We start from the raw sequence: 27,176 nt of genomic DNA, 5'->3' as shown, positions 1-27,176 counted from the left end.
TGCCAAGTTCTACTGAACAGAAAAAAATATTGTGGTATAAGTCTCTGTAAATGACAAACATGTTGTAACTATTTAGTTGCACGGTTGTAGTGACTGATCAACTTTATGCATTTTGGTAAATAGCACATACCTCTCACCAGTTTTTGAAACTGATTTATTTATCCCCTTATTGATTTGCTATCCATAACTTGGTCAGAAATGTAATATTTATAGTGCTGTTGTACCCTCCAAACTTCCAGTCACATTTTTTTTTCTTCCTCTTCCTTTATGAGAACAACTATGGTAATTCCCTTAGTCCATGTCAGGCCAAAATGTTTCCCTCATGAAAAAAATACAAATGAGCTGTCCATGGCAACAGTTTCAATAAATCAGGCTTAGTCCTCACTAACCCTGATAAATATGAAAACACCATTTTTATTTTAGAAGTTTACCCCCACACTGGCATTTTCAGATTATTTTATAAAAGTCTGTTATCCACATTGAAATGCCAAAAATACACAAATCCTGCCGTTTGGATATCGATATGCATGGTGTCACACATGTGCATTGGGAGGCAGCTAGAGGGCCTAAATAATAGTAGTAACATGCCAGACCAGGAGGTTGCAAGCTGCATTAACTTTCTCTCTCTGTCCTCTGCAGACTATCCATGGAAAATCCCACTAGGTGCCAGCGCTATTGATGACATCACGTCTGGTCTCGATCACATCACTTCCCATTCCGGCCCAGATGTCATCACTTCCTGTCATGTCCTTTAAAGCTGCCATGCTATCAAACTAAAATCAGTTCTATTTTGGATTTCAACCTGAACACAACTCACAAAAAATATTTGCAACCACGGCATATTATATGGGCGGCTGTCCCAAACCTTTGATGTCTCTTGGCTATCTTTGTTACAATGGTATATTAACAACGCACACAATTTGCTTACAAACCTGAAGTAGGCGAAAATGCTAAAAGAATTGGGGCTAAACAAAATGGTCTTCTTTGTCTGGGTAGACAATGAAAAACAACTGCTTTTCAAGGATGAATGTATGTAAGGTTGCCAAAGTTTTGGAAAATGTAAACTGAGGGGGCTGTAAAAAACAAAGACATGCCAAAATATTTGAGTGTCCATAAACGCAGTAACCATTGGCTGATGCAAAGAAGTTAAGGAATGAATATTCCCACAGTAAACGTAAGATCACAAACGGCAATTATCAGAACAAATAGAAGTCACTATTTCATCAAATGGCAATTCAAAAGTTCAGTTTTTTTTCATTCAACCGGTTATAGCAAGGTTTGGCATTTTCAAATTTTCATACATTGGAGACCATTTCTGAAATGAATCATTTTCAGTTGAAAATCCTGTGTGTGGTGTAAACAAAAGACCAAAATGAATTAAAAAAGATACACTTTCACATGTACATGTACAGGTATCTATATTAATGTGAACTAGGTCTCAAAGCAAATATTTAATGAAACCAAAAATTTTATGTATGCAAATGTAAAAATATCTTTTTTTGGTCACTGCCTGACTAAAGTGAAAGCTTCAATGTATGGTCACCACCTGAAAGGCAAAGGGTGAGGACTGACAGCAATGCTAGAAAGGGGACAAGCAAAACTGCAACATATTATTTTTGTCTTTCAGAGTGTAAATATTATATTAATTATGCATTAGTGTAACTGCAAAACAGAAACAGAAGAATTCAACAGTTAAACTCCTCAGCCAGATATACAATGTTCAGTACATACAGTATATCTGGAGACTTCTGACCCCTGTGTGTTTATTGTGTGCCAATAATGTTTAATACATTGCAGGGTAATAAAAAACTATAATAATGGGAATTTATGACAATAATAAATGGATCAATAACTTCTTGTAAGACAGACAATTGTGTGTGAGGTTGAGTGTTGAACAACCTTCCATTATCACTATAGCACTGCCAAAGGGATGTGCTCTCTCCCGCAGCTTTTCACACTCTGTACTAATCATTTGACAACTAATCAGGCAACCCGTATACTAATCAAATATCCTGAGGCAGCAGTCCTGGTTGGCTTACTTTCTGTCAATGATGATCCAAAGAGGAAATAAGGGAATTTAACGAATGGTGCAATGAAATTCATTAGTCTTAAATACAAATAAGACCAAGGGAATGGATATTGATTTTTGACGGAAAAACAAGCACAACCCTGAATCTCTGCTCATTAACAATTGCATTATGGACATAGTTCAGGAGTACAAATGCTTTGGTTCAATATTTGGTGATAAATTATCTTGAAATTCCAATAGCAATACACATACACAAATTCCCACATAAAATTGCACGTTTTACACAAACTAAGGAAGTTCCTTAAAAAATCTCATTTTTTTTTTTAAACCTAAAAAAGCATATTATTTCTACCAGAAGAATGCCAGTTCACTCATGTGAACTCTTCACATCTTTCATACAATGAAGATACAGTGTATCTCTTCCTTCTTGCTTGTGATACAGTATCTGTACCGGTATTTTAAATTAATAATTAACCCATTGGAAATTTTATGTAAATAGAAGTAAAGAGTTCAATATCGAAAGCATTTTAATATTTTTTTCTTGAACTTTCTCTACGAAATTAACATATTTATTACTTACAATAAAAACTAATATACAATTTACACAAAGACAAATGCTAATTCAATAAAATAATTGCTCAATTATGGTTTCTAAGAAATATGACTCTTAAATCATTTACTATAGTAATGTGGCAGATAACTAATTTTCATAAACATACAGTATGTTAGATAACTAATTTTCATAAACATACAGTATGTTGAATTTAACACTCTCATTACAGTTTGAAGTACTGTTGAACCTAATTTATAACACAACTGATTAATCAACAAATATGGTAATTCTGTTTCTACTTGAGTTGTTTTCCATTAGTATCTATTTCAGCATTAGAGACAAATGAAGTGTTTTATTTTTACAAATTATATGGAGAAACGTAATCAGGGAAATTTGATATTTTACAAAATAAAAAAATTCCAAAGTTTTAAAAATTATAACCCATTTGTTAATACCAAACAATTTTGCTTACAAGTAAACCGAGTTTTGCTAACTTATTACAGAAAACCTAATTTATTTTTAACAAAATCTGTAAAATGCTGCACATACTCTTTAGATTTTTCTTTTTTGATATAAAGTAATGTAGAACACCAGTTTTCCACCAAGTTATTAAAGATTGATTATGATTATTTTACTTGAACAAAAGGAGTTCTGTGCAAGTAGTTGGATATAGGATTCCACAGATTTTTCATAGTAAAATATTATCCTCTTTCATATTAATACAAATGTTGATGTGTTAGAAGTGATTTTAGATGCTACCCAAGATAAGATGTAAACCAAAACAACTCAGCTGAGAGTCTTAAGAGATGGTGGTTTATTAATACCAAGTGTTCCAAAATATTACTAACAAATATTTACAGGCCTAAAGACAGTTGACATGTGATGTCAAATAAACTAAATAAAGGTTGAGTTAATATGGTACAATATGTTAATAGGAAGTAAATACATAACATCTTACTGAGAAATTAAACTCACCTAATGTCCACAGTCTAAACGAAATTAAAGCGCATTACTGTTTACCCAGAGGAAAGCTTGCCATCTTCTGTAGAGTCATGTAGATGAAATGTGTCCTTTCTGGACCATGTGAAGTAGTGCATGATTTTCATATATTTTCTTCTAGTTATCAGATAATTGGCATTCTCCTAAGAAAGTTGTGTTTAGTAAACAAGTCACATAACTATAAGTGCACATAAGCAGCTGTTGTTGGCCATCCATTAGGATTGTTCCCAGAAAAAAATTGCTTCTGCTCAATGAAAGAAGTCCATGAAATGTCATGGGGTGTTTTACTGCTCATTGTTGTTCACTTGAAAGTTTGCTGTATAAAGCACAACTGAACTAACTGAAGAATGAAACAAAGTAGCTAATCTCCTGATCTGACACCAATCAAATAGAGTATGAATGTGAAAACAGCATTTAGACTTTATATATGTGAATAGTAAATACTTTATAATTTGATCAATTGCGTACATTGCACGCATTTAACTGAAATGTATTTTGCAAATGGCTAAATGCCATTTGTATTTTGAGATTTTAATGGAAAGATCCCTTTCCCATTGTTGCTTAAGATTATCAAGGATATATTCCTTAACATTTGTGGATATGCAGTACTCTTGAGATGCTATCTGTATCATAATTTAAACTAGGCAGGATCACCTTAGGGATGTTGGGGATGATTCCTGTCACAACAAAACTCAAAAATGTGTGCAGGTCTCAAAATAAAAAAGAAAAACACAGATCTACCTAGATCTGGGCCCACAGGATAGGCCGCACTCAGGCAACCTAGATCCAATCTCAGATGGCAGACTTTTGGCCTGTACAAGCCCCAAATGTGACTAAGGCTTTTGAAATTCTAAATATCCAGTTGTTCACCAAAAGATCCATATACAGAATTTCTTCTTTAAATTTACTGAAAGGATAAAAAAAATGAAATAAGAAAAGCAGGATAAGAACAACAAAGAACAATAATAAGTGGTAACACTTTAGGTACTATAAAAATGTATCTATTACTCATATACTGATATGCATGAAGATCTTAACAAATGAATCTTTTGTTCTTAATAACCCAAAACATTCTTACAGTGGTTATTCATCTCTTTGCAGTGTGGCATATTCTTCATATCCACAGGTCTTATCCACAGGTCTTATGCAGAAGTTTATAATATTAAGAGAAATATGTCTCACTTAAGACACCTTTGACCTCTCCAAAGTGAATTAATATTTGTAGGTCACATTACAGAGATGAATAAACAAGTTATTGATGCTTTTTTAAGTGTTATTAAGACCAAAAGTAGCCTTTGTAAAGCTCTTGTTACATAACAGTATATGAGTAAAAGATGCATTTTGCAGATCCTAAAAAAGTGTTATTAAATAGTTTTCACCTAAGTCCAAGACACAAACAGGAACAGAATATTTTAGACAAGAAGAGGGTCAAAACCAGAAAATGCAAACAAGCACAAAAAACACAAAAAACATGAATATAGAGCAAGAGCACAGCGCCAAAAATACACTGAGCACTTTGCAAATAAATAATAGAATTAAAAGTTAACTACCAGCTTCCACTTCAGATCTCTGGAGAGGTGTCTTTCTGATGTGTGGCCATTTCTGGATGAATGAGGTTACAATTGAATCTAGCTGTCTAAATTATAATTTGTTAGTACTGTATAAAGGTGTAGCGGTCCGGTGCTGCTAAGATTCACACCGTTGATAAGAGGGTGATTTATTTTTTTTGGTGGAGATTCTAGGGACGCACCCAGCCTTGGCCTGATCTGCACATACTCCCTCACAGAGACAAAAAAAAAATGAATGTATTAAACAATAATAAATGAAACAATGATCCCAACCCAGTTCCCCTTACAGCGATGTACAATAAACACGAATTCGACAATAACAAACCACAAACAAAAATCACACACTATGAAGTCTATGAAAATGGCAACTGATGAAATGATGGTAGATAGTCCAGAGAGAAGCATGCTGTATATGAATGTAAAAGTGAGTCCTACCAGTATTTCCTGACATAAAGGAATGGGATGAATGGGATCAGGATTGTTCCTATCTTCACAAGATGACAACAAATCCTCAGACAGACCTCATGCAGCAGGAAGACACCAGACAGTCCATACACCCAAAACAGAAGACGATTCAGGACAGAACAAGAACCTACTAGTGTCAAACAGGAAGGCAAACAGACAGGCAACTCCAGACACAAAAAAGAAAAGATTTCTCTCTTTTGATATCACTGGCCCCCTTTTAAATGTCACACCAGCCTCCTTGTACCAAGCAGCCCCGCACCCTCAGCAGATGACCAATCAGAGCCACTGCAGGGACTGCTGGGAGATGACGTTTCAATCCCCAGTAGCACTGCTACATTGGGATGTTCTGAAAGAGATATTGGAACTTTGGGAGAATATTCATTTTCATAATATTAATATTAAAGTAATTTGGTGGGAAAGGCATCTGTTACTATCTTGTTGAATATTGTCCTTCATATTATCAAAATTATGTTTATTATTGCAAGAAAACAACAAGATCTCTTTAATTTCCAGTTATATAACGATGCTGATACAGTATGTAACTTTGTGATCTGGTAGAAGAGAATTCACTGGAGAAAAGCACACTTTTATCAAAATTAATATATAATTATCTAGCACTTCTGATAGCACCTCCTCCCTAATTCACCTAACATACATAATACAATATCTACCAACAAAATGGAAACCACCATGTGAAATGACTAAGAAAGTGGTAACAACTATAAGAAACAATGATACAAAATGGCATTGTCACAGTCATAATGATAAAGTATTCCAATAAACCCAACACTAAATAGCGTCCAAATGGAATGTACAAAAAAGGGGTTACCAGGGCCTTGTAACAGTTCACAATAGACATCAGCGTGGGATTTATTGCAGGATCCAGCTTGAAATGGGACACTGATCCATTACAGTTTTACCTTAATGCTGAAACTCTAACTCCATAATAAAAAATTAAGTCCATTTTAACATTATGTGATGGGGTGTAAAAGTAGAATATATAGAGAAAGTCCATCTGAACATGTAGATAACAAGTAAACTCCACACAGACCAGGCTGGAACTCAAGCTAAGTGAGGCATAGCACTAACCACTTTATCAACGTGCTACCCATCTAATGTAATTCAATATATAAATGCAAAGAAAAAGGGGATAAAAGACACCAACGTCTGATAGAATAGCAACATTGATGGAATTTGATAAAAGGCACACTTTTTAAAGGTACATAATAACTATTTGTGTTAAATGGATGTGAGCTAAGTTCATTTTCTGAATCCTTGCCATGATGTTTTTTTCAAAAAGATTAAACAAAACAAAGGTTTAAAATAAGGAATTGTGTTTATCATTACTAAAAAACAGATTAGTAAAAAAAATCATTATTCACTCATATTCTAGCCCATCTTGATTCAGTAAAAATTGATGGATGGAGACTTAAGCTCACCACTGTACATAAAGCATAAACCAACCAAAGACTGGATGCCAGTCCATTGCAGGGCATAACCACAAATAAATCTTCCATTGACAATTTGTGTTATGTACACGTTTTGTGGATATGCGAGGATGCAGGCAGAATATTCAGACTACACCTTGAGGGTAATCTACTTGGGGATTGAATCTGGCTCTTTGGATCTAATGATCAGCAGTTTAAACTATTGTGCCATTGTGCTTCTATGTTATACAAGATGGTATAAAAATGAAGTTTTGTTGCTTTCTGTGGGGCTTATTGGTAATCTTTGTGCCATTGCCAATCTATAGTAAAAGCTGCATGAGTGAGTGGATGACTGAGTTGACTAATTCTTTCTTGACATTGTCATAAATCGGGCTGTGCTTTCTCTTTCTAGAGCCACTTCAGTTACAGAGAAAACACACTTTTACGTGGATGTAGTTTAACAAACGCAGGATCTTCTGCAGTTTCGCTCCAGTCTCATATCTCACAGTAATAAAAACCTTTGAGTAACTGATTGCCTAATACAAGCAATTCTTTCCCTGTCTGGGTTTGTGTCTTGCAGATGCCTTTTGGAAGCTGTGACTCTGCCCCTCTACAGCTCAAGAGCACTGTGCAAGATAGCTTTCAATTCTTTTTAATTTCCAGGAACCCACGAATGAAGACAAATTACTGAGGGAGATTATTACATTTGCTGTATGCTTTTGAAAGACTCCAAAATTGTTCCTGTAAGTCAAGGAATAAATTATGCTTAAAAGGGTTGTTCTGAGTATTACTTGTGCAACTCTGAACCCAATAAGTGACAACATATTTTCACCAATCCAATAAGCAAATAAAGATAACATTATATTAGATACAACTATTTAGTTCATGTTTTCAAAGGCAAAAAATTACAAAGTGTATAATTTGTTTACAAGTTACAGGTAGATGGCAAAATAGCACTTTCTTCTGTGTGGGGCCAATATGGGCAATATTTTTGCGTTCCCAATAAAAATTGTAGTTTTATAAACCCAGATCAAAGAAAGCAGACTAACCTGTGATTTGGTGCTATTAATAATATTATTGCTCCTGCATTTAACCCTGCTAAGTAAGAACAAGCAAATGCAGAAGACGAAAACACACCATTCACTGTTCATTGCACTGCCTGACCCAATTATGGTGTATGTGCAGGCTCGTCAGCATAAAGAGCGTGCCGTTGGTCCTATGATGTATATATAAAAATGCAGATTCTCAAGCTGCTTTCCCCACAATTTACTGCATAGGCTGTCAAACACCAGCAGTTTTTTTTTTTTTTTTTATTTTAAACTCAACACTGAGAGCCATTTAATTCTCACACCTAATTTACCCTATTTGTTTTAGAGCTCAGTTGCAGAAAGTAAAGAATTGAGTGCTCTGTTTCAATAATGATCAGACACACTGTGTTGTCAGTGACAATAAAATTTTTTTGCTTCTTTTTTACCATTACCAAAATTTGGCTATTATAGTGATGCTTGCTCTGAGATGGGTTCTTATCATTACAACATACTTTAGAGACAGATTACAGCTCCAGCATGAGAATGCAATCACAACAATTTGAAAAACAGGATGGCAATGAATGTAAAACAGAACTGCAGATGCAATTTCTTTTTCTCTCCTTTAATGTTCAAGAAATTTCAGCATTTAAAATTAACGTATTTCTGTCAACAACTTGAAAACAGTGACGGCAACAAATGTGAAACAGAAATGCTGGTGCTGTTTATTCTATTTGTTACTATTCAATGAGTCAGAATATTTTCAATAATCGATGCATTTCTGTCAAATATATTAATTGCTGAGAATTTTGCTATTAATTCCATAATTGTTTGTAAAATAAAGAACACCACCAATCAATTTTCAAACCTATTTAATTGAATTCAGAGTTTGGGAAAGGAAATTGTATAAATAATTTTTAAAACAAGAGTAATAAGACCGTTGTAAGCAACATTAAGTGGGCTCTCTGGTGTGAAAATATTAAGAATTTATTTAGGTCCAGTGCAGCTCACAAAATTAAAAGGTACAAAGAAAGAAACAAAAAATAAAAACCCTAATGTGTATACTTACACTCAGTCTTTGATGCAAGTTACGCTACTGTCTTAAAGCTCCCTGAGTCAAGAGTTTGTTTTCCAGCCCTGTTAACTGACTGTGTACAAACAGCAAATTCTTTCTGCCCACATCACTAACTTGTGCATGTTTTTGGCCAAGTGTAATTTGGTGAGAGTGTGACTATGGACCTGGATGGACTGTCTAGGATTGATACCCACTTTTTCTTAGGCTTAAGTATCAAAAAAGGCCTAAGGCCCTGCTGAATTCACTTTGCCTCGAGTCTGGCAAAACTGTGAAAATATTTGTGAACTTTGCTAAACTCATCAAAATGCTTTGAAGTCAATAGAGAAGGAGAAACTGAATTAGTTTTGATTGGATTAAAATGGTGCAATGGTATTTTAGGTGCCCCGATGGCTATGGAAATGTCTTCCAGCTATGCTGGACCAACTATTGTGGCCAAAAATCTGACCTGAGCTGTGCTAACAACTGCAAAGCCATGCCTCTTTGTGATAAGAATAATACAGCAGAATTTGATATCAGAAGAGTACATTTTCTTGCAGAGATAAGGAGACAGAAAGCATGAATTCAGTAATGATTGCCCCCTCACTAATTCAACAGCGGGTACTCACCTCTCTCGAACTAAAAACTACAGTTTATTTTTTCCCTGATGCTTTTGCTCGAATACTGTGGCTTCACTAATATAAGTGCAACACCAAAGCAGAAGGAGTCCAAACTCCTCCCTGTTTTTGTCAACTCCACAGCAGTCTGGGTAATATTATTGAAGAGGCATGTATTGTATTATGTATTACATACTAGTCACAAGTCCACACAAAACAAATTACCTTTAACACACAATAAATACTTTTTCAGTTTCCTTCTATGTGCACATTTTGCATTTAAATGTGTTTGCAAGTTTTCTAGTTTGCAAAAAGAATTATTTGCTCAGGGAGGGGAGCTGTGCCATCCAGCACCTCTGTGATGACACTCTAGCCTCGCAAAGCATCATGCATTGCTGGGGGAAAAAAAAAAATCTGTCTAAAATATTTTTTAAAAGTTCACTTGCAAGCATGTCACATTCACTGAGAAAAACACTTTGGCGAATTTCACCAATCAACACTGGTCCCAAGGAAAACATCACATGAATAAACATTCAATAAAAAATTAATCTTAAAAAAATAAGTAAAGAACCAAAAATTCAAACACTTTAATTCCAGAACTATGAAGTTAGAAGAGATAAATACCAAAGGCTACCTCAAAACAATAGGTAACCCAAAAAGCAAAATAAATAAATAAATAAATAAAAAATTGGAAACCAAACAAAAGAAAAGCTTAAAAAAACTAATCTTACAAAACTTAGAAAATCGAAAGTGGCACAAAACAACATGAGTAAGGAGTGATTATGTTATGAAATATTAGTTTATAAAATGTATTACTCATCCCTTTTGGGTTTATATTAATTTTGTTTGTGAGGAGTTATGCTTTTCCCTATTTAAGTATCTTTCTGGTTGGGTATTTGTAATTTTGTTCCTTGACAAAGCTTTTATTATTATTATTATTATTATTATTATTAACATTTATTTACTGTGTTGCTATTTTGTGTTTCCATTGCTAATGCCTCTCCAAATTGAATGGGACCTGGCTCTGCATAGCACAATTGTTTCCGTCATTAGTGTGACACTTAACACCAGTGTGCCACAGCTTCAAGGTATCAGTGATTGCATTTAGTTCTTTAAAAAACTAAGCTTCTGGTATTCTGAATCTTTCCATATCCTTCTTCATCACAATCTTGTTTTGTGTTTTGACTAAGTCATTTGGTTCTTCGCATCTTCCTGTTATGATCCCAGTCCTGTTATACTGTTGGCTTCAAATCAGTACAGCTAATGGATCAGCACCAACCAGTAGCAACATGGGCCTTGATATAAGTCACAGGTAGGTAGATACATTCAAAACATGAGAATGACCACAAATTAAATTTACATATTTATAGAATAAAAAGAAAATGAATAAAACAGAAAAACACTTAATGAAAAATGATTAAATATATAAAGAACAAAGTAGCAAAAACTTTTGATAACAAATATAATAAAATAATTCACAATAACATAATAAAATGAGCAAACAGGAAGTAAAGAAATTAACCAGGGATACGATTCTGGCAAAACAATAACAGTTTTATTATTAAAGCAAGTGAAATATCTGTTTCTCACATACAGTACTTTAAATTTAAATTAGACTGTAATATTTTCCAAGCAGAAATAAAGTGAGGTAGCCCCTTATTTTTCACTAATTTGTCATTCGGTCTCTTAACATACCAGCTAATAAAGTACAGTTTTTTTTAATTAGAGTTAACTCCTTTTTACCAAGATGAAAATTTCATTATTAGAATGAGAAAATATGACAAAGTAAATCCTGTTCTTAATCTGTAGAAACGTTAAGGTACTTCTGAAAATCTTTTCCACTCTTGTGTTGCCAAGAGCTCACATTTTGTATAGTATAGATTCCCTGAAACACTTTGCTTAAGGCAGTGTAACAATGCATTTATTGCTAATATATTGGTATGCAACAAGAATGTAAAGGCTTCTTTTGATCTTAATAATACTTACAAAATGTCAGTAAAGTGGTTATTTATCTTGTGCAGAGCCTTTGATATGCTGGTAACCCAGGTCTTACACTGAAGTGTTGTTTTAGTAAACCATACTGCAAAGATTAATAAATACTTTTTTGATGCTTTGCAAATGTTAAGAGACAACAAAACCTTTGTAAAGGTGTTGTTACAAAACAGTATATGACTTATGGCTGCCTCTTTGCAGAACCTGAAATAAAGAGTTACCAACATAGTTTGTGACTGGTATTCTTGGGTCCACATTGCCCCAATACCATATACAGCTTGGACTTGGCTGATAGGCGCAGCCCTGGCATGATAAGATATGCCTGTTTTTTATTTACAGAAAATATTTCCAAAATCAGCAGAAGAAAGCTGCTGAGTGGAATGAAATGGTTTTAGCAAGACAAGTGTAACAGAGATCTAATACAGTGTTCATAATATACCCAAATCTACTTATACATGTGCCATTACATCTGTATTTATTGGTTTAGTGCAAATGATGCTTAGATCATGCCCACCATGGAGGTTTTAGAAAAAAACGAATCATGTGTCATAATGAGGCTGCTATGGGTATTGTTGCATCATTTCAGAATAAATTGCAATACACTAAATAAATAAGGAAGAGCAGAAAATGTTATTCCTGATGTTTCTTACCTTCCAAATGTCAATCATTTAATCATTCTTTATGTTATATAAATACTCACTGGCATGCATTGCTGCAAGATGTATTACATAGCAAACAAGATTGAAGCCAGAATTAAATATCTGTCAATGTGCTAAAACTGTGAATTATCTCTTTCCAGATGTGTGTGTCAAGACAAAACCTTTACATAACATCTGCCTGAAGCATTCTTGATTAAAACCTGTAAATGTAGTTGTTGAGTGGTGCAGTTCTCCTTATACTGGTGTTTGGTTAATGCAGTTTGCATGTTATGCCTCAGTCCTAAATGCATATAGACTGCTTAGCCTATCATTATGTAAACTTAAATAAAATTTGAAAAGCACAATCTGCATCGGTCTGTCGTGGTGACAAAGGAGCTGAGTCGTAAGGCAAAACTCTCAATTTTCCAGTTGATCTACGTTTCTACCCTCCCCTATGGTCATGAGCTATGGGTAGTGACCGAAAGAACGAGATCGCGAATACAAGCGGCTAAAATGAGTTTCCTCTGCAAAGTGTCTGGGCTTTCCCTTAAAGATAGGGTGAGAAGCTCAGTCATCCGGGAGGGGCTCAGAGTAGAGCCGCTGCTCCTCCACATTGAGAGGAGTCAGATGAGGTGGCTCGGGCATCTGATCAGGATGCCTCCTGGACGCCTCCCTGGTGAGGTGTTCAGGGCATGTCCAACCGGGAGGAGGCCCTGGGGAAGACCCAGGGCACGCTGGAGGGACTATGTCTCCTGGCTGGTCTGGGAACGCTTTGGGCATCTCTGCTCAAGCTGCTGCCACCGCGACCTGACCACAGATAAGCGGAAGAGGATGGATGGATAGATGAAAACACAATCCAGAAATCAAATTCTCAAGAAGCAGTCTTGCAGAGACAAACATATAATTTTTTTTATTAATTTTATTGCAAATTATACAAAGCAATCAAGTTTTTACAAAAAGAAAAATTGAGTTAAGAACAGATCGATCCCCACCCCTGAGAGAGAGAACAAGCCAAACGGCGTAAAATTTATACACATACATAAATTAATAAATTCTCTGTGCTTCATGAACTTATTTTAAAATATTACTGATCAGATCCTGCCATGTTTTGAAAAAAGTCTGCACGGATCCTCTAACTGAGTATTTGATTTTTTCCAATTTCAAATAATATAACACATCGGTTTCCCACTGACTTAAAAGAGGAGAGTTTGGGTTTTTCCAGTTTATTAGAATAAGTCTGTGTGCCAAAAGTGTAGTGAATGCAATCACAATTTGTTTGTCTTTCTCCACTTTAAGACCCTCTGGAAGAACACCAAACACAGCTGTTAATGGGTTAGGAGGGATTGTGAGTCCAAGGCTGTCTGAGAGCTAATTAAAAGTTTTTGTCCAGAATAATGTTAATTTGGTGCAGGCCCAGAACATGTGACCCAGTGAGGCTGGGGCTTGGTTGCAACGTTCGCAGGTTGGATCATGTTCTGGAAACATTTTGGAGAGTTTTAGTCGAGACAGATGTGCTCAATATATAATTTTAAGTTGTATAATTGTATGCTTTGCGCATATGGAGCTCGAGTGAATTCTCTGCATTGCTACTTTCCACTCCTTTTCTGATATATTAATTGAGAGATCTTTTTCCCAGTGTTCTCTTGGATCTTTGAAAGGGAGGGATTGTAAAATGATGTTATATATTGTAGAGATGGAGTCTAAGTCCTTGAGTTTGAGCAATATTTTTTCCAGCATGGATGAGTTGAGGAAAATCTGGAAGGTTCTGTTTAACAAAGTTCCTGATTTGAAGATAGTGAAAGAAATGTGTAGCTGGAATGTAATTGTTCATAGGATGCAAAGACGTTGTCTATATAAAGATCTCTAAGCAAGTTAATTCCAAATTTTTTCCAGATATTAAAAACTGCATATGTTTGTGAAGGTTGAAAGAGGTGGTTCTCTTGCAGAGGTGCCACAGATAGAAGCTTCTCCGTCTTAAAATGCTTTCTACATTGGTTCCAGATTCTAAGTGAGTGGAGCACAATTGGGTTATTTATATATTGCCGTTAACGTTTGTTTATTGGAGCACAGAGCAAGGAATACAAAGAAGTACTGCAGGATTTTACTTCTATTGCGGTCCAAGCCTGTGTATGTTCTTCTATTTGTGTCCAGGTTCTTATCGCCTGTATATTTGCTGCCCAGTAATAAAACTGGAAGTTAGGTAGAGCCATGCCGCCTTCTGCCTTTTGTCTTTGTAAGGTCGCTCTTTTGATGCGTGGATGTTTTGAATTCCAAATAAATGAGGTTTTTGTTGAATCTAATTGCCTAAAGAATGATTTATTAATGTATATTGGAATGTTTTGAAATAAAAAAGAAGCTTAGGAAGAATATTCATCTTTACAGTGTTAATTCTTCCAACTAGTGTGAGATGAAGGGTATGCAAGTCTTGTTTAATTTTTTCCATGCAGATGGTGAAATTTTGTTGATATAGAGGTTTATGTTTACTTGTAATGTTTACCCCTAGGTATTTAAACTGTTCTGCAATGATAAAAGGTAGGGTATCTAATCTAATATGATTGTTTTGGAAAGACTGTGATTAATGCTTGGCGAAAGGTCAGGCTCTAATGTAGCCGGTGTCCCCGCTATTCCCGGCTCGCGTGGAGATTGCGGACTGTAAGGCCTTTTCCAGTTTCTGGTGTTCTTCTCCGATCGGTGAGCTATCGAGATCTGCACTCACGATTGTACATTCGCTCCCCTTTTCACTCTCAGCTGGCGACGATGTAGCGGACTGTAGTCCCGAAGAGTCTGTACTTTCGCCCAGCTAATCCAGGTCTCTCACTGAAAGGCCGTATCTTGAGCTAGGGCTTGCTGATCTTAGCTTGGGAGCAGCTTTAGTTTTCGATTCTTTCGGACCCCCTTTCTTCTTGGCCATGTTTATATATGCTTACATATATACTGTAGCAGTCCTTCTCGGGTTGAATAAATACGGGATATCTCAGGATAATAAGCAAATAATATGAAAAATAACACCGCTGCAAGCGGAGCTCCACTTCAGACGTCCATCTCTCGCATCAGACAAGACCAGATCCAAACATATAATTTAATATGTGGAGACAACCATGAGTGAATTTTGCCTAAAAGTGGGTGGCAACAAAGGCTTGCAGAATGTCACATTTCTAGACCAATCCAATGCCTCATGAAGGCAGCACTCAACGTAAGGGCAGTTCTAAAGCGAGCATATTTCTGATTACGATAAACAGCCAAAATTCTCCTCAAGAGATCCCTTTTAAACATGTAAATGTGTGTCACATGTGTAGAGAGCATGTATTAAAAATAAACACAACTTGTTGCAAGAGATAAACTTTTCTCCAAAACCAGTTTATACATTGGCATTCAAAGACATCAATGAACTAGTGGTGAAACTGGACGTTACTGTGTCGCTGTTGTTCACACATATACATTGACTAGTAGGAGTGAAATTTTACCGATGTCAATAATTCATGCAAAAAAATAAGCTCAATACAGTAAATGTCTAAATTTAGCAATAGGACTTAAAACAAGAGTTTGACTTTGTTTAAAATATAGTATTGCAATGTTATTTAGGAAAAAACATTAATGGAGTCAGTGAAAGGCTAGGTTAGTGTGCATTCTGCAAAAAAAGAAAAGTTAGATAGTGATAGGTAAATTCTTAAAATAAGAAGTGAGACATATAACTTGGTTGCTAGCCTTCATCATCTTCTTAAGCAATAAGTTACTTTTTACTGTTTTTGATATGAGGAAATTAAAAGTAGGAAATTCTGGGATGTATTAGAGGGGGGGCTCTTTAATCTTTAGCTGTGTTTAAAAAAAATAAAGTTTTAAAGTATCTCATTTTTAGCTTTAACATATTGTATGTTTGGGCGGCACGGTGGCGCGGTGGGTAGCGCTGTTGCCTTGCAGTAAGGAGACCTGGGTTTTCTTCCTGGGTCCTCCCTGTGTGGAGTTTGCATGTTCTCCCCGTGTCTGCATGGGTTTCCTCCGGGTACTCCCACAGTCCAAAGACATGCAGGTTAGGTGCACTGGCGATCCTAAATTGTCCCTAGTGTGTGTGTATGCGCCCTGCGCTGGGCTGGTGCCCTGCCCGGGGTTTGTTTCCTGCCTTGTGCCCTGTGTTGGCTGGGATAGGCTCCAGCGGATCCCTGTGACCCTTTAGTTAGGATATAGCAGGTTGGATAATGGATGGATGGATATTGTATGTTTCATTTAAATGGTTTTGGGTGATCTGCCTCAGTGGACTAAATGGTCTGAATGTCAATGCTCTGTACCCACAAGATCTTAGGATTTCTTAAAGCAGGCAACCAGGAAGCTGCCTAAAATGCCACTTAAAATCTTCTCAGTGTTTATAGGCACAGGGACAACAATAACTTCTAGTGGGAGTTCTAGCCTGGTGTGCATGTAGCAAATTGAAGGCTACCTTTGACACAAGAAGAATTTCTGGGGCTTTGCACAGAAATGATCCTGGTATATGATTTATAATCCCCCTCAAGCCATAATTTATTGATTCCGGAGAAGAGCTATGGCATGGACTTACTAACGGAAGGAACAGCAAAAAGACTTAACAGAGAGAAAAATACATGAAAATAGAATGGTTTGTTGAAGGGGGAGTGAACGAGCCAGTCCACCCAACAGCCTGTGGAACAAATCTATACAATTGTTATTATTATTTTATTATTTTATTTTTAAATCAGACAGCATTATGCAAGAATCTAAAGAATATCCCACAGTTTGCACAATTTGAAAGTACAAAATTCAAAAAATGAGAGGAGGGGATGTGGTCCTACACATAGACTAAATCGAGTAACTAAATTTTAAATAGATATCAGAGTTACTTCATAGTTGATTTGGTCAGAGACATGTAAAGTCAAATGCTTTGTAAAGAGATACTTCTTCCAAAGATGTGTCTTGAGCATTAGTACAGTAGATTGGAAGTAGTTTGGATGGTTAAGGAAACATAACTTGGGAAGGAAATAGAGAAGCACTGTCCAATTTTGGCTCATCTGCTGAAAAGAACAGGTAACAGATGGGCAGTAGCAAAATCAATGGCATAGCACTGACTTCATAGGCCCCTTGCAATAATGGAAAAAATAGAATAGTACCTTAAATTATCCATCCATCCATCCATTAGCCAACCCGCTATATCCTAACTACAGGGTCACAGGGATCTGCTGGAGCCAATCCCAGCCAACACAGGGCGCAAGGAAGGAAACAAACCCTGGGCAGGGTGGCAGCCCTCCGCAGTACCTTAATTTAACAATTCCATATTTAGCATTATAACATATATAACTTTGTAATGCTGTATTTGACACAAAAAAGTTCATGCCTGAAGAAGCACAAGTCTTTTAAGGCAACGTTCACACGGTAGCTAAAAGTGACTCTAGATTGATTTTCCTTACCCTGATTTTTGCCTCTTGTGTGCTTTTATTTATTTATTTGGTTGCTCAGATAAATTTTGTGACTGATCTAAAACTGTCTATCCTGAATGTGTCCCACATAAACAACATGAATAAAACAATTTTGTCAGATAGATTGCTGTTCTACTTAATAACATTTCAGTGCAGTGCATTAAAATTCGTCAGCTCATGCAAGGAAGAGAATCAAGAAACAAAAGATCAGAGGTGTTGCTTTAAGCGCATTTATCCCATTCATTATTTTGCACATAGATGTAGGTGATTCAAAGGAATGGAGATAGGACTGGTGAGAGTGATGTGGACAGTTGGGATGAAAAATGTCATTATGAGAGCAATTTAAATACTTTCCAAAAAGTTCTGATTCCATTACTTTTTTTTGCTAATCATATTTCTCTAAAATGTCACTTTGACAATTTGCTGTATTTAACACTATTTTTTCTGTCGCTACCTAGAAAAATGCAACAGAGGTGTTCTCCAGTATTGTAAACTCATTTGCCTCCCTGCTGAAGTCAGAAACTATTCCAACAAATGTTTAAAGTCTACATTGGCCTGACCAGTTTCTTGCAATTTGAAGGCAACCTACTGTGGCATTAACAAATAGTAATGAAACATTCCAACACCTCAATGTTATTATTTACTTATTTCTACGTATTGAAATACTGCATATCCTTATTTCCACCAGGGTATGGGGCTGCCAGGCTGCTTGGCACAGTGTTATAAATAAGCTTGTTGTTAATTGCATTGAAAAGAGCTGGACAAAGAGGACATGCAGAAGAAGCGTCTTCTGTCACACTTGTCGCAATGGTCGATTCACCTGACGTAAAGTAAAATAGTCTGCTTTGTTTATGACATGGGTAGCTCTTCTCCAATTTCCTCTTTCACTGATACTTTAAGCATAGATGCTATTTTTGGTAGTTTGGCAATGGCCTGTTGTGTCAGTTGATTAATTTGGAAAGCACTGCTATTTTCTTTTTCTTATTATAATAGATCTCTGGCTGACTTGTGCAGATTTTATCACATTCATCTCTCTGTTTTTCTTTTTGCAAAAATTTTATATATTTTTGTGGCCAACTTTGTTAAGTTCTGGTGGCTCCACCAGCAGGATCATCAACATGTGAGCAAAATGGAATGTTCTTGAAGAGACTCATGAAGAAACCAGAAATTGAAGGTACAGTGTTGTTTTAAAAAGAAATAATTAGTGTGTTGGTAATAGAGAGAAACAGAGGAGCAGTGTGAATACTGGGAGGGTCGAGTGGGGGAGCAGATAAAGGTTTGCAAAACAAACCTTACAGTATAAAAATAACAACCAATGTCATGACCCATATTATATGTCCAAAAGCTGGGAAAATAGCAGCTTTTTATCCTGATACATCTATTTCAAAACCAATGTCTTTAAACGAGTAATGCATTTTTGCTTTAACCTATTGGTAGTAGATAACAACAGCTCATGGCATTCGCTTGTAATGTTTTATAAAGTTGAAGAATAGCACAGGAGAGGTTCCAAATCATTACCCTTTGTGGATTTTCCATACATTTAATGATGCCGTTTATTAATTGTAAAACACAGTTTGGCCAGAAATAAAGCTCACAAATAGATAAGACTATCAGTGATCAGGAGCTTAGCATGTTTATTTTAGAGTAGCATTAAGTAGTACAAGGGTGTTGTCCCATGTTAGCTATTGTGCATGTGGTGAGAAGTTAAGCAAATTGACATGTTTCATTTGCTAACTAGAAAGATTACAATATGCAAGAGGCAACTCAAGCCCCTCCTTCAGGGCAGATTACACTTAAGAAGCTTGCATATTGTTATCTTTCTAGTTAGCCAATAAAAGGTGTCATTTTTGTTTAACGTCTCACCACAGACTAGCCTTAATAAATTCTTGCTAAATTCTGTAAACATTTTGAACTGTTCCTTATTTTTTCCTTGTTTTTGACAACATAAGATATCACTTTCTCATTGAGTCAGGATTTTTCCAGATTAAGTAAAATCATTAATTGTGTTAGCAACATAGTTTAAGGTTTAATCAATACATTTTTCAGTGAATAGTATCTCACCAGATGTTGTTCATACTAATGCTGCTAAAAGATATTTAGCAATAGGAAAATGTTTAAACCCAAAATCATTTAACTGTAGAACAAGACAAAACATATAACCCAATGAGACATGCCTGATGACACTGCTCACAGTTTGAATCTTGTCCTGGAAACAATTTGAACAATTTAAATAAGATAGAGTAGATGTTAAAAATCCTGACTTATATCATGCTTTACACATATTTAGGAAGAATGATAGCTGAAGTCCATTCTTTATCTGGAATTTCAATTGAAAATTCATTTTCCACCCATTCCCTAACATCAGACTCTATCAGATATATTGGTAGATTCTAATACTATGTTTTTTTTTTACCATGTTAGCCATTATGGAAGAAGTTAAGCAAAATGACACCTTTTATTGGCTAACTAGAAAGATTACAATATGCAAGCTTTCGGGGCAACTCAAGCCCCTTCTTCAGGCAAGATGTAATACAGAAACTGGAGTTCTCCTTGTTAATATAGACATCTTGACAGATACAGCAATGGAAAACCTTTAGGTGAGACATCTTAGATGTAAAAAATGAATAGAACTCACCAGGATAGATTAATTTAACAAGAGAGGAGAACAATGTGCTATAGAGCAAGGTTATTATAGTTAACAAAAACTAAAATCAAAACTGAAACTTTTATTAAAAAAATAATTAACAAAACCAAAATGAAAAACTAAAACTAAACAAAACTATTAAAGTAGCTGGAAAGTCTAACTGAAATAAAGTAATAATTTACCAAATATTTTTACTTTTCATTTTTGCATTAATATTCTTGCTGTGAGTCTTTAACCTTTGTAAGTTTAAACTCTAAAACAGAAAGTCATCCACCACGAGTCGCCTGCACATATTCATCCAGTGAACAGTGGCTGGTGACGGAGGGCGGCTGTTCACACAACATTTGCGGTGACAGAGCGAGCTGAATGCAGGTGTGTAAAGCGTGTGAAATAGAAAGCGATTTATGAGCCGCCTTTCTTTGCGCATGTTGTATATCAAGATATAATTCAAACAGCTGAATTCAGCATGTGCTGGTCAACAAAACATTTACCATATGGAGAGAAGAATCAAGAGTGAGTAACATTTTAGTTTATTTCTCAGGTGTCTGCTTTTTGTTGACAGCAATTCACCTGTCACTTCGCATAGGAGAAATAGTTTATACTTTCTCATATAAAAAGTATAGAGAAAGTATAGTAATCATGAAAAAAATCTGACCACGATATTTTGATGAATCTTGACGTTATAGACCACCCAGAGTCCAAAAACACAGTTTTTTGAAATTGTGTGTGGGTGTGTGTGTGTGTGTGTGTAAACACGATAACTCAAAAACACAACTAGGGAAATGGATGAAATTCGGCATTTGTGTTTGATACACCATAGATCTGCATTAACTTTTGGGCCAAATCCATCACCCAGAAATGGTACTTTACCTGAACACATACTCAATTTTTTTTTTATTCATGCAGCTGCAGAATCCGATTTATTCAACTTTACTTTTATAACAATTGTTCAGTATATTATTAATTTGATTTGGTTTGTTGTTGATGGTTCATTAATGTACATAATATAAAAATATACTCATTGTCTTGCGGTTTACTCCTTAAAAATCCGTCCCCATATCTGAGTATACAAGAAAGTCTAGTGAGACCACTCCTGGTTTTTGAAAATAAAATGACAATGATTGAGAGACTGACTAGGTCATCATACACGATCAGCATATTGTTACTGACCAATCACTTTTGCTTTAAAAACATCGTTCAACAATGAAGCGATACAAACAAAAGTAGGTATGCAAAGAGAGCCTACTAAGTGATGAATAACTAAACATACTAATGGGTTTTTGTATTTATTCTATATTTATTAATTTAGATTTTTTAATTTATATTAACAACTTAAAATGTCTGATATTGTGAAAGTAATCCATTAGCAGAATTATATTTTAAAATATTTGTCTCCCTTTTTTCAATGTTTTTCTCTCTCGCTCAAAATAGATAGTTGAAATATCATATTCTTTTTGTTCTTAACATCAGCCATATTGCATACCAGGAGTTTTTCCTGCCTTACATCCAAACCTGCTGTGGTAGGCTCCAGTTTTCCTGCGATCTTGCTCTGGATAAACAGGTTTAGATAATGTATACAGTATATTGTTCTTAATCTCAGATGCTGTCTCTGTCGTTTTATGCCTGTCTGTACTCCTATTACCTGCTCTTGCTCTGCTCATTATGGGTTTACTGTCCTTTATGTTGGGCTATTCTCACTGCCCCTAACCTTCACACTACATGCTTGTTTTTCTTTGTTTCCCTCAATACAGCTAGGTGGAGTCTGCACACTGATTCAAGTCCCGTTCTTCCTAAGCCCCTGTGATTTTCATGAGAAAATATTTTAAAAATTATAAAATTGTGTAAAATTGTTCATATTCAGTATCTAGTTTTGATTATGCTTGTTTTTATCAAATCAGTAAACCATGTAGTGTAGTAAGCTTCCACTAATGTTAAACTTGTATCCAAATCAGTTAAGTGTACAAGTTCTGTCTGATTGTGACACAAAACTAAACTCTTTAGGAGCTCCATGCCATAATCACTAAAACTAAAACTGAAACTAACAGATATCAAAATAAAACAGAAATGTCTTTGTGAAATAAAAGCTAAACTAAAACTAAAGATACATGATGAAAGAAAACTAAAACTAAACTGAATTTCCAAGTAAGGTAAGAAAAAAATATAGAAATAAAAACTAATATAAAAGGGCAAAACTATAATAACCTTGCTGTACAGTTAAGATCTTTTGATAAGATAACTGTCCAACAAAGTCTTTTGAAGTTTCTAATGAGTTTTTCAAAACAATGTGGATCTGCAGTCAGGTTGTCTAGGACAGTCCAATAGATGCAAACAATCCTCATATATGGCCATAGATAAATTAGTAGATTGGTAGATTCTAGAAATATTTCCTGTATTTTCATCAGAAGTGCCCAATATTGCTTCAGCAATAGATATTGATAAAGGATGTTGGAATTGGGCAAATTGTTTTTGAACTTTTCTAGCTTTCATTTAGAAACAGTAGTGTAGTGCTAAATGATTATATTTATGATCTGGTAAGAAGCATGTACATAATGTATACAGAAATTTCTAAAATTCTACTGTAGATACATGTGGTCAGTTACAGAATATATGAATTATTAAAGTACTAGCAGCAGATCAAGACCAGACTACGTAGTATGCTACTAATATGAGATGATCCTCAGGTCTAAGTGTGATCTTAGTTGACAATGGAACAAGATCCATCCAAGTTTAAATAATTCACATCTAGTCTTTTTTGCTCTTGTGTTTTCGTCAGTTTGCTCAGTTGGCCATCTGATTGCACATTAACGGCAATGTGCTGGCAATCAACATCTCGCCCCCTCTCAATTAACAACATGCTGCTACCCATTCCTCTTGAGTTAAAGGCACACATGGAAAAAGTACACCATCATGTAAACCTAATAATAAATAATTGTAATTGTTCAGCTGTATTAGATTGTTTGTAAACATTTTTTCACTTCCAGCACATGAAAAGGTCTGACATCATTTTATAGAAAGTAAAGATGACAATAGGTACATGTTAGAAGAATCATATCTGAAGCATAATTATCTTTGTAACTCTTTTCTTAATTACATAGATAATACAGAAGAGTTGATACTTGTCATTCATCATGTGCCCAGCTTTTCCTAATAACCAAATGAATCCAACAGTCACCAAAGTGTATACATAGTAAAGAGACAGGACAATATTTGCAAGGAATGTCTCATCACAGTGCAAACTTTAGAGTAGAGCATAAGCGCTATATAATCAATGTGAGAGAGATTTCTCATCAGAGCTAGAGGATGCTGTACCTTCATGACACTGGAATACAGCCTGGAAGAAACTGGAAGCATTTTTCAATGAGTATTTCCAGAAGCAGTGTGCACCTAAAAACAATTATGGAAGAGAACGAAATTATGGGTTCAAAAAGACAATCATATCAGACAACAGCTGTTTAAGAAAAGTTGGGACCAATGGAAGTGAAGCTGATGCTGTTGTTCCCAAATTTATCAATGTCTATTAACTGTGCCATTGACATTGATGTAGCTGCACAATCTTATCATATTTGTCTCTTTCTTATATTGTGCAATCCTGTCGTTTCACACAGCTACTAGTACTAAATTGCTGAGGCATATGTGGGCCTGCCATATACTGTACAATGCCTTGTAATATTGTGAACACTTTTTTTGTAATAAAATCAATATGATGCTCTGCCCTGTATCAGGGCTTACAAAAAGGAGTACTGATGATGCAGCACATTCTAATTTTCCATTATTCAGCAACGTATTTTGGATACCAGTGACTCATAAGCATGAGAAAGTATTCCTGAATTTGTATTATTTTTTAACCAAAATTTAAAAAATTTTATTTAATTATGATGTGCAAATGTTCACATATAACCACTATCGAAAACATACTATCTAAATATAAAAAGACTTCAAAATGAAAAAAGAATGTGGATGAACAACAATATGCCTCAAAATGTTAAAAAAAAATAATTTGTTGAGAATTGAAAGACTCACAAACGTAGACTGGCTCACACATTGTGAATGTATATTGGATTTATAATATGTGCCCCTATGGTAAGGGAGAAATTGAGCTGCAGCCTCGAATAAACGACATTCTAAGGCATGAAAGTTATCTTTTTCTCAGACAGGTACTGCTTTTATGTAGAATGTAAAGCTTAAAGGAAAGAGACAACTAAGCCTCTCAGACAGAAGTACAATTCACATAGTCCCTAACCTGTTATAAGTATTCATCTATCCTCTTAAAATAACAAGAGCGGAAAACAGAAAGAAGCATCTACCAGAATTCTTGAAATAAATATGCTTGGTCTCCATTGCAATATTTATTTGTTGTACGGAAGTATATTTTTTTCATTCCACTCATCAAAACATTTCCTTATTCTTAAAGAGAGTGAGAACATTTATCATGTGCCAGGAAATTGAATACATACAAGATTTTCCTAAAAACTAATAAGATGTCATACATAAAATATTGTATATTTGAGTATGGAATGCATTCTTCATAAAGAGGAAAGCTTCTATTCAGTTTTTATGTGTTTATAGCTCAAAGACCTTTACTAAAAGTGTATAAAGACATTGTATTAGTATATTTTAAATCCATGTTCGTTTCATATAAAGTGCTACCTTATTTATAAGCTTTTGCATTAAAATTTAATTTATACTTCATTCTACAACTATTTAAACCTCCCCACAAAAGACTGCATTAAACATTGTGTGAATTTGTGTAAAAAAGTGTGTAAATGTAAAAATATCAGTCATGTGTATGCATAATAAATAGCTAGTTAAAAATAATAAAGAGACAGAAACATACATTGAATTTTATTCTCTTATCATTGCTTAAAACGCTTTATAAGATGCTTCTCATTAATGAGTCCTGGTATCTTGCTGATTAACCAAAATAATTTTAAAAGGAGACACTATGTACACATATATGTTACTTATGTGTAAATCTGTTGGACAAAGAATGCACAGACGTCTAAAGACTATGCTGGTTGAAGATTTCTCTACATAGTTAACTCAATATGACAAAATGTAAAATGTCAGATGGGTCAGAAACAAGCCTAATAAGCAAATTATATATATATATATATATATATATGCAGTACTTGCGTATAGTGACAGGCTTTTAAAAATAAGAAAAGTGCTACATCCTACCAGTTTTTTTGCTTTCTATTTTTCAAAACAATAAGCAAAACTAAAGGCTGGCTGTAGTTTTCAAACAAGATATAAAAAGTCACCTCATTCTCCTACTCCAAAATGACCTCAGTGACCCTAATTTCTTCAGACTGGTGAAAGGTATACCCATGTAGTAAATGAGTAGAAAACAATTTAAAGAGAAGATGTAACTTCTCTTGTTTTGACACACAAAAAAAATCAGCCCTGGATTGAATGCCAGTCAGTCTCGAAGGCATCTGGCTCACAACCTCATTCATTCAAACAAGACCAATTGATTAAGTTATATGAACATAACTGCACATTTAACTGCATATTGGACTCACATCAGATTGCCTACCACACAAATAGATCAACAGAGGATGCAATTTTCACAGCGATCCATGCAGCACTAAACCACTTTGACAAAAGGAAAACTTATGTGCAAATGCTGTTTACTGACTTTAGTTAGTATTCAAGGCCATCATCCCGCTGAAGAAAGTAGCAAAGCTCAGGGCACTAAGATTGAACACTGCCTTGTGCAGCTGAATCCAGAAAATCTTAAATGATGGAATGCAAATAGCTGGGCTTGGAGAGTACACATTACTTTGACCATCAATGTATCTTAGAGCTCTATGCTCGCCCCATTCCAGTTTTACCTGTTTACAAATATGTTTATTCCTAAGCATGACACCAAGTTTTTTTTTAATAAATTAGGTAAGTTAGACTTCTTGTTGATTAATGTAATAGCAACTACATTTTCACACCACATCTGCAACACAAAAGAGATGATTGTGGACTTTGGGAAACTTGCCGGGAGTACATGGAGTTACTTTGGAAATAATGAAAAGCTTAAAGACCTAATTTCCCATGGTCCTTCAAAACGTCCTGTCTCATTACCTTTTGAGAATGCTGAAGAAATTCAACTCATCACCCTGTAATCTGTCTAACATCTACATGTTGTGGTGATTATTCTTCCCCAAAGAATACAGCACAAACAAAAACAAAGTTTTGGGGACCGTCCCCATATATTGTCGCCCAGACAATAATGAATGTAAGTGATTCAGAGTCTCAAAAATAAAACAGTGAACAGTTTTCTTTAACCAAAATGGCGGCTGTATACAGAAAAGGATTATGGTACAGGAAATGGTTGGCAGGAAGTGGCGTTGAAAACAGGAACCGGAAACAACGTCATTATGATTGGACGGAAGTGAGGTGAATTGATGGGGCCGGAAGTGACGTCATCATGGTTGACTGGAAGTGACGTCGTCGCCCCCATTTTGGAACCCTGAAGTGGAGGATTATTTTTCTTCAGGTTTTCTGTTGATCAAAAGAGATTTGGGTAAGTACCACGTGACAACCCTCTATCTCGCGATGTTTCACTCACCTTTAGGCTCTTTGACTGCCTCCTAATCGCGCATGTGTGACAATGTGCACCGTGAAGACCGTCACAGACTAGTATCATAATTGCACTAGACGGCAGTGTAGCCCAAGTGCATCACTGAGCCATGCTTCTTTTCTGTTTGATGTAGTATCACCAGATTCACAAACAATTTTTTACATATGGCCATAA

This window comes from Polypterus senegalus, chromosome 2, assembly GCF_016835505.1.
Source record: "Polypterus senegalus isolate Bchr_013 chromosome 2, ASM1683550v1, whole genome shotgun sequence".
NCBI classification, from domain to species: domain Eukaryota; kingdom Metazoa; phylum Chordata; class Cladistia; order Polypteriformes; family Polypteridae; genus Polypterus; species Polypterus senegalus.
The sequence above is the reverse complement of the archived record's forward strand: the minus strand, read 5'-3'. Positions refer to the sequence as shown.